Raw genomic sequence first — 8,392 nt, 5'->3', positions numbered from 1 at the left:
GTGCATAACTGGAACTTATTCTTTTGTCCTGACAGCTTGTTCCCTTGTGTTCTGCCAGTGGGTTGGCATCATCTTGCCGTATGCTCTGAGAGACCCATTTCTCACACCCGGGTCCCCGCATTTGAGTATGGGTCAAGACTTACTCATTTAAGGTACACAAATGCATGGCTAAGGCACACCACTTTCTGTATCCAAGAACAGGAAAAACAGGGGTTTGGTGGCCATATCCAACTTCACTTTATTCCAAAGCATAAATGACCAGGAATCACTTCACAGCTGGGTCTCATAGAGGCAATCTTCAACAACAGACTAGCATGGGGCTCTGCCTCATGTCCCTAAATCTTTACTCCACCCTAAAATTTGCAACTGGATCAGTTGAAATATTGTTTTCAGTCTAGTAGACTAGCACAGTAATTACAGTATTTAAAATCTAACTTGTGTTTTCATTACAAGGTCCTTAAGTGCTTTGTAGAGATGTCAATAGCTATCGGAAGGAAAACCCCCAGACATAGGGTAGTGAGATGTCTTCCTGAAGTTCGCATGCTGGCTTGCTTGCGGTGTTAGGAACAGATTTTCAGCACTATGCTGCAATGCTAAACCAAACTTTGAATAGACACAGCCTGTGGCTTTCTGATGCGGTTATGGACAAAGAAAAGGAACAATCCAAATTAAAAAAAATGACATTGAATGGGGGTTCATATTACCTCATAAAAATAACTTGGTCTCCTCAGATCTGACTGGGCTGATCTTCAAAAGATCATTTCTTCCTTTTGGAAGATGTCACAGGAAATTTCAATTCTGAGCCGTTGATACTGAAGCAATCCAATTTTCAAGTAATATTAGTGGGTTTTAAAAAATTCTGATAGCTGGATGACACTGCAAAGAATGTATCTCTCAATATTTCTTGTTAAAATTTTTTAGTAATTCTGTGGGGATTTTAAGGTCCAGTTGTCTATATTGAGCAGGGAAAAAGTGAAATCTGAGATGGGAAAATGGAGAATAATTTTTAACTGTAATTATTTTAAAAGTAAAGTATACAACTGTGAAGAAACAAAGGCTGGATAGAAAAAGTTGATGCCACTCAGTTCCAGTGGAAAGAAAAACTGTCAAGAGAAAAAGAGAGAAAAAAACCCCATGGTTATTTGAGATGGATAAGTACAAGAACCTTTTGACAATGAGAGAGCACTGACAAATGGAAGGAAAGATAGCCTATTAACCAGCCAGGAAATTCAGTCTAGCAAACCAGTAGGCTCAGATTGTGCTCTCTGATTTTTACCTGTTACTTGCTGTTCAGCATCAGCATCCTTATGAACTGCATAAGGCACCTGGTTTCAGATGTTTTCCTGAGCTCCTGCTGAGTTTGCATTTCATGTAACGGAAGGACAAAGCATCGTTGTTTTCCCTTGCCCCATGACCTGTGTGCCAGATGGAGCGATCAGACTCCTCAGTGGTTTGCCAGTGAGCCAAATCTGGCTCCTGGCCCCCAGGAGAAAGACAACAGGGGTGGATGTAGGACGATGACATATGACATAGGTACTACATTGTGGTCAAAACCAGAATGAAAAATTCATCTCCTGGATACTGATAAATGGGAAGGGGAAATTTAAGAAGAGTCCTGCTTATCAGTAAGAGCCATGAAGCAGCTAGGCATTTACACATTACACAAGGAAGAGGAAAATATTCAATTTCTATTTATAATCAACTTTTTATCCTTAGGTGGAAAAAAGATCAAGCTTCTGATGAGAAACTAAGAATTTCACTAAGTTCACTCCTACTAATCAAAGCCCTTTACTAAGAAGCAGACTAGAAATTCCCACAAACTTTTTAGCCTAAGACAAAGACCTCAACACCTTTTGGTACGATATTTGAAGATAAAGATTAAACACCCATTTGGATGTATGAAAAGGAGGACAATCCCAGGCTTAAAAATGATTCTGAATGCTGTAAGTAACCAACTTTTAACTCAGGACCAGAACACCTAATATGCAGTCCACACAGCTGATGGTCTGATAGATGTAACCATGGGCATACTCAGCCATGAGTGGGATGTTGGGCCCCTAATCTGAAATTCAGTGCAAGGTACAATTCAGCTTGGCTTGTGCAGCAGCTCAAAGCATTCCTGTCAACCCCGTCAGCCTTAGCCCTGAACTCTTGCAGAAAGAATTCACAGGTGTAGTTGGTTTCCCAGGCTAAAGTTGTATTATCACAGTTATGAAGAACAATCTTTGCATTAGCAGATCAACCCCCTTCCTGATCCTAATGTAACCCGGTCCATGCATGGATCCCCAGTCTCAGTGTTGTTGAATCAGTCAGAGAACACAAGGCCAGTGCGATTGTTTTATAGGTTTTATAGTGCATGCAAAGAGGAGAAATACTTGTTCTAGCAAAAACATAAAGGTGTGGACAGATGACATTTGATCCATCACAAAGCCTGCTGGCACAAAGTTAATCTATCCATTTTAACAACATTGAACCAGTGAGTTTTACTGGATCAGTGCTTTTATTATGCGACCATGTTATTTTTGATCTGATACTGGGAGCCCTAGAGACAGACTTAGTGCACCAGAAAATAGGTATGCAAACTAGTCTGAAAACATAGGCTAAATATTACAGACAACATCTAGCAGTAAGAAAAAACGTCACTGATCTACAGTCCAAAGCAAGGGAGAAGAGTCGCTGATGCAATCAAAGCAATAAAACTATAGAAACAGCAGCAAAAGACAAAAGGTAATTTTCCCCTGTTATAGACTGAAGATAGTATGGAAGTAGTTACTAAACTATCAATCTACAATCCAAGTAATTTGGGTTTTTGCTGTGGGTGACACAAAACTTATCTGATATCTATCAGTCTTGATGACTGGACAGCATCTAAGGGGGATGCTGAAGCAATATTTTCTATAGTTTTGTTACACTCCACTTACACTTCACCTCTGCTTTCAGCTCTTTGCTGAAAAGCAGCCTGGCTTCTGGCTTTTGGGAGCATGCTGGGCAGAGTGGAAATTTTGGTAAGTGGGTCTGAATGCTTTCCTATCAGCTTTCAGAGGAAAAGTATCATACAATTTTTTACTACTGTGTGGCTGATACGTGAATTTGGCCTCGATAGCAGGCTAGGGCCCAGGTTTAACTAGGTGGATAATAGTGTGCTGGTTCAGGAAAGCCCTGTCTCATCTAACAGCCCACTGAGGCTGAAAGCACAGAAAGTTTTTCAGCAACCTACAAGAAAACTATTCATATTTTTTGCTGGGTTAATGTTCTGCTTATTTTCCAAGGGGAACTGGCCTGCTGAGGGGTCAGACAAGCACTGTAACTCATGCAAAACTGGTGGTGGAAACAACTAGGGGAGAGGCAAGGCCAGTCTTTGCTCTGTTGGAGGTCTCTTGGAGTGGCTCACCCATTTTGCAAAGCTGCATCCTTTGCCCTTGTGGCAGGTATGCCACAGCTGTGTCTCAATCAACTGCAGAGTCTTACTCTTGCAGTTAAAAACCTATAATCTTCCTCCTCCTTTCCAGTGTCCTCTGATAAACCTAACTCTCTGCAGGTTGACTGGGGGGAGCCTTCCTCCTGGGCTGCCCACCATGCTTGGCTCCTCTTCAGAAACAGCTGTGTCTAATAAGTGCCTCTAGGCCTTTCTTACAGACTTGTCCTGCTCCAGTTATCCAGCTCTGCAGAGACACAGAAGAAGAATAAAAACTCCTAGTAGCTGCCTGTTGGTTTTGTGTGTGTGCATGCTTTGGAAAACACATAAACAAATAGTGTATTAAAAAACATGAGAGTGACATTTAGCACAGAGCAGGTCTCAGCAGCTTCTGTTGGTAAGGCAAACACTGCTTTGCAGTGTCAAAAACTAAAGTTGGAAAAGGAATGAGAGAATCAGTTGGGACAGGTACGTGTATATAAACCAGCTGGGACACTCTGAGGCTGAGGTCACCTCATATAACCTCTTCTGAGCCAAGAGCATCTGGGCTTCCATGAAACCTTGCCTTTGCTTGTAGGTAGAAGGGAGACCCATGCATCAGATAAGCAGTTCACGTGCATATTTTTCTCTTCATTTTAAACACACATTATTTTAGTCATAAATTGGTCCTTTTAACATACTACCAAAAATTCCTTTGAATACTCAAAAATGGTGAGGAGAATGCTATAGTTGTCCTAAAGAGTATCCCAGAGATTTGCTGAGGTAAATAAAAACTTTGTGGGTGGGAAAAGATGCTGACTTTTTCATATCTATAGAATAACTTTTTAAATGAATAAAATGACCAAAACTGTGATTAACTGTGGCTAGTTATAGTGGAAAAAATAGGTACAGAAGAAATTAATGTCATATGTTGCATTCAGACTCTTTCCTTTGAATACTATCCTAACCTGCAGTAAGCTTTGCCTTCTTTGGGTTTGAAAAGCAGCTTGGCTGGCTAGACTTTCAGATACCTCAGAGAACCCCTTAAACATCATGACTTTTTATTGCTAATGGGTTCTTAAAGTCCGCAGCTTTTGCTTTGCCTGAAACCCCCTTATCTTGGTAATTCTGGTAGAAGGAGCAAATCATATAAAACCAGGCTGACGGAGACTACAATATACAGACGTTTTCCATGAGACATGGTGGGAGATGGAAAGCTGTGGAAAGCAAATGTCCCCTAATCTCCCAGACTGCTACCTGCATAACTGCTTATTATTGCAAGATTTTCAAGCAGGGACTCCCATGCTGCAATGGACAAGAAAGAGATGACCTGCAAGTCCAACGCGCCTGCGGGAGAACAACACACATCCTTTTGCTTCCCCAGCTCTGCAGAGCAGAGAAGATCACGCGGTTCTTCAGTCCCAGATCACTGCAGGGAGAAAATGCAGATAATAAAGTAGGCAATTATAATAGCTCCACTCACATTTCTATTAATTTAAACCTCTCCACAGCATATGAAAGATAAGGAAAAAAGACATACATTGTTTAGAATTCAAAAAATCTTATTAACCTTCCATAACTGTCTGACAATACTCAAAGGCCCAGCTACACAAAAGACTCAAATATTAGATGTAGTCTCTGAGTCCCCCCACCTTCCAAATAATGACTCTAATGAAGAATCAAATTGTACTGAGTTTGACTTTCTCTGTAGAACTTCACTAATTAATCTACAGCTAAATAAATATATAAATAAGACCTTGACATTCAATTTCACTTCAATGCAAATAGCGGATAGGAAACTCAGTTTCTCACGCTGCAAACTCTCTGAATAAAGAACAAAATGTCTTAGTAAGACATTAAGCATCTGGGAAAAGGGGGAAAAAAAAATCCTCCTAAAGTAATGTACAATGATTTTGATAATAGCTGACAGTTTTGAGTAACACAGAGAAGGTGAATTAGGCATGATTTTTCTCATTTTTCTCCTTATTTTTTGCCATTAGGATGCAGTATGTTTGAAACAAGCAAAAAGAGATTTTTCTTCCTACAAGTCATAGTTAAGCTGCTAGATCCCTTGTAATTGAAAATTTTCATAGGTTCAAAAACTGACCAGACAAATTCAGGAAGAAAAAATTATCAAGGCCTGTTCAGTACAAACACACCATCTCTGGCTCCAGAAGTCTCTGAATTCAAATTGCTTGAGGAAGGGAGATCACTCCAGGAAAATGTTTCTACAGACGTGTTCTGTTCCCAGACCCGTAGTGCATCTGCCATGGTCCATTGTGGGGGCAGGATAATGGACAACATGATCCTTTGGTTTGACCATTCCTATGACAAAAGCAGATTAAATATTGCTCCATTGCAGCCTGTGGTATGTTTAGCACAGATGTCACCAGGCGGTTCATGGTCTCCACTGCAGAGCGCACAAATATTACACCACGTATCTCCTTGATATTAGACAGCAAGGATCCCGGAGTAATTAGAAAGAAGAATGCACAAAGATTTGGGGTTTATTTTACAAATTAAAAAGTAGGCCTGTTTTCAACTTTTCAGAAGAAAAAACAAAGAGCTGGATGAAAAAAAAATAGATTTTGTGGCCAACACAACAGATTTCTTTGAGGTTATTTGTATGGATACTGTAAACATTATCTGTGCACCATTTGTCCTGGGAGAGCTCATGTACCTGGAAAGACACTTGGAAGAAATGAATGGCCAAGTACGTTCCTGGAAGTCTTTTCTTCTCCCCAAGCCAGAGAACATACATGTAGAAGATACCAAAAATAAATAGTTTGAAAAGCAAGTGATGCATTAGTTGTGCAGAGTACTAAGGTATTAACTAAGACAAATTAAAGAGGTTTATTTAGGAAGAAATAAGTTCAGTATTTCTGATATTAAGTGTAAGATATTCTTGTGACTAGAATGTTTAAATTAACCTTAAATTATTGCTAGTCACATAGGATGGACTTGGCCAAAGCAATTTTAGCAATAAAATCTTTTTGTCAAAGTACGGTTTCATCAAAAAAACAAATCTAGTAAAACATCGAAAGTCTTGAGGGGAAAGACTAATTTCAGTAAGTGTGAAGGACTGACTGAGTTCTGACAGCAGTGATTTGGCGGATCACTTGGGAGGCAGGAGAAGCAAAGACTTCAGAGTGAGTTCCCAAAGGGAAATTTATACCATTCCTTACATTTTATAAGAACACATAAAAATACTAAAAGCCCTCATGCTTATGCCATGCCACTAAAAGCCCCTTATGCTTTTTTGTCACCCACTTGCCCGTCTTCAGATACAATAGGCACAATGTGCCTATCTCCCTACAAGAAATATTTATCTACATTATAAATGCACAGATGCTATTTTGTGTGTGTGTATGCTGGCTGGTTAGGGAAAACAAGCTCGTACAAAGTGGTATCATATGGTAAAAGGATATTGTTTCAGTGACTGAAATTTTAGTGGTTCGCACTGATGCAAAGCCAGGCATTTAGAGACATTTGGACTGACACACCAAGAGCAATGAATTGCTACACTTTTAAAATAAATTCCATGTCAGACACAAAAAAGGTTTTGCTAGAAGAAGCTTTGCGTATGTTAGCAAATTTTAATGTGATCTAGCATTAAATACAGCCAAGTTTATTTTGAGTTTGTCTTCCACTCACAAAAAACAAAGCCACATTTAACATTATGTTAAGTAAAATGCTTTTAGACATGTGGAAACTGCAGGACAATATTGTTCATCCTGATAGCATGTGCCTACAAGCATGACCAAAGATGGCTTCATCACTAAGGAGTGGTGAGGACAGTATGAGAGAAGTACTGAAAGTGGGTCATAGTGTGAAAATTACTGATAATGTGCATATGGTTAATCTTAATTGCCTCTTACACCAACAATGAGCAAATAACAATGAAGAGAGAGTTGGACTTCAACCCCTTTTGTATGAATTCTTTCTTGAGGAGTCTATTTTTTTAGTACTTTATTATTATTTTGTGCATCCTGCTTAAGAGCAAACACTGCCTCAATGCCATGAGCTGATATCAGATTCCCCCATGGAAAAGATATAAAGCTCAGAAATTCCTAAAAACATTTGCCTGTAGCTATTCTATATGGAGTGACGTCTCAAGTTTTCTAGGTCTGATATTTTGGGATCTCCCAGAACTAGAAGTGTCAGTTCTGCTCTACTTTTGGGAATGTCTTCATTTCTTGGGGGCAAAGCTCCTGTTTTCTCTTTCAGTGCTTGAAAAACATTGGACTTCAGCCTTACTATTGGGGTGACTGGTGTTTTGTAGGGGAGTTACTCTTATGGATTACTTTTTTTTTCTAATTTTTTTACTGCTTATATGCCTTGCACGTTAGAAGATTAATGGATAGAATTCAACTACTCAAAGAAGTATGTAATTTCTGCAACTGTATTTAGCATATAGGCTTCTCAACATGGGTTATCAGGAGAGTAAAGTGGCATATCCTTTCTTCCTTTTGCTAAACATATCCCCATGTCCCATGCAAGCTCCCGCTCCCAGGAGGTATGTAGTAACAGCAGTGAGGTGATAGCACAGATCCCTCGCTCTCACTGTGGCTGCTTTCTTCCTTCTTGTGGTCAGTATCACTTACGCAGGTTGTGAAATTGCTACCAGAAATGGTCTATGACATGGGGAAAACCTCACAGCTCCTTCATTTTAAAAACTAAAGTGGCAATAAAGACTCTCTAGTCTGACCTTTTCCCTAATGTAGGCCATGGAATTTGACCCCTTGATTCCTGCATCATGCTTAATAACTTGGGATTGAACTCTACTAGTCCTTCCACCCTGACATGTCAAATCAGTTTGCACCTCTAAGGCACTCTGATTAACTGCAGTGGAATTGGGCCAAAGATAATTCTTGTAAATTTGTACTAATTAAAAAATGCACAGGAACAGTACCTGTTTGATTCATGAAATATGCCTAGTAGTCTACAATACACTGCAAGTGCATTGCAGTCAACTTCTACAGAACGATGGTAACCAAA

The sequence above is a fragment of the Pygoscelis adeliae genome, unplaced genomic scaffold, assembly GCF_000699105.1.
Source record: "Pygoscelis adeliae isolate BGI_AS28 unplaced genomic scaffold, ASM69910v1 Scaffold141, whole genome shotgun sequence".
Lineage (NCBI taxonomy): Eukaryota > Metazoa > Chordata > Aves > Sphenisciformes > Spheniscidae > Pygoscelis > Pygoscelis adeliae.
The sequence above is the reverse complement of the archived record's forward strand: the minus strand, read 5'-3'. Positions refer to the sequence as shown.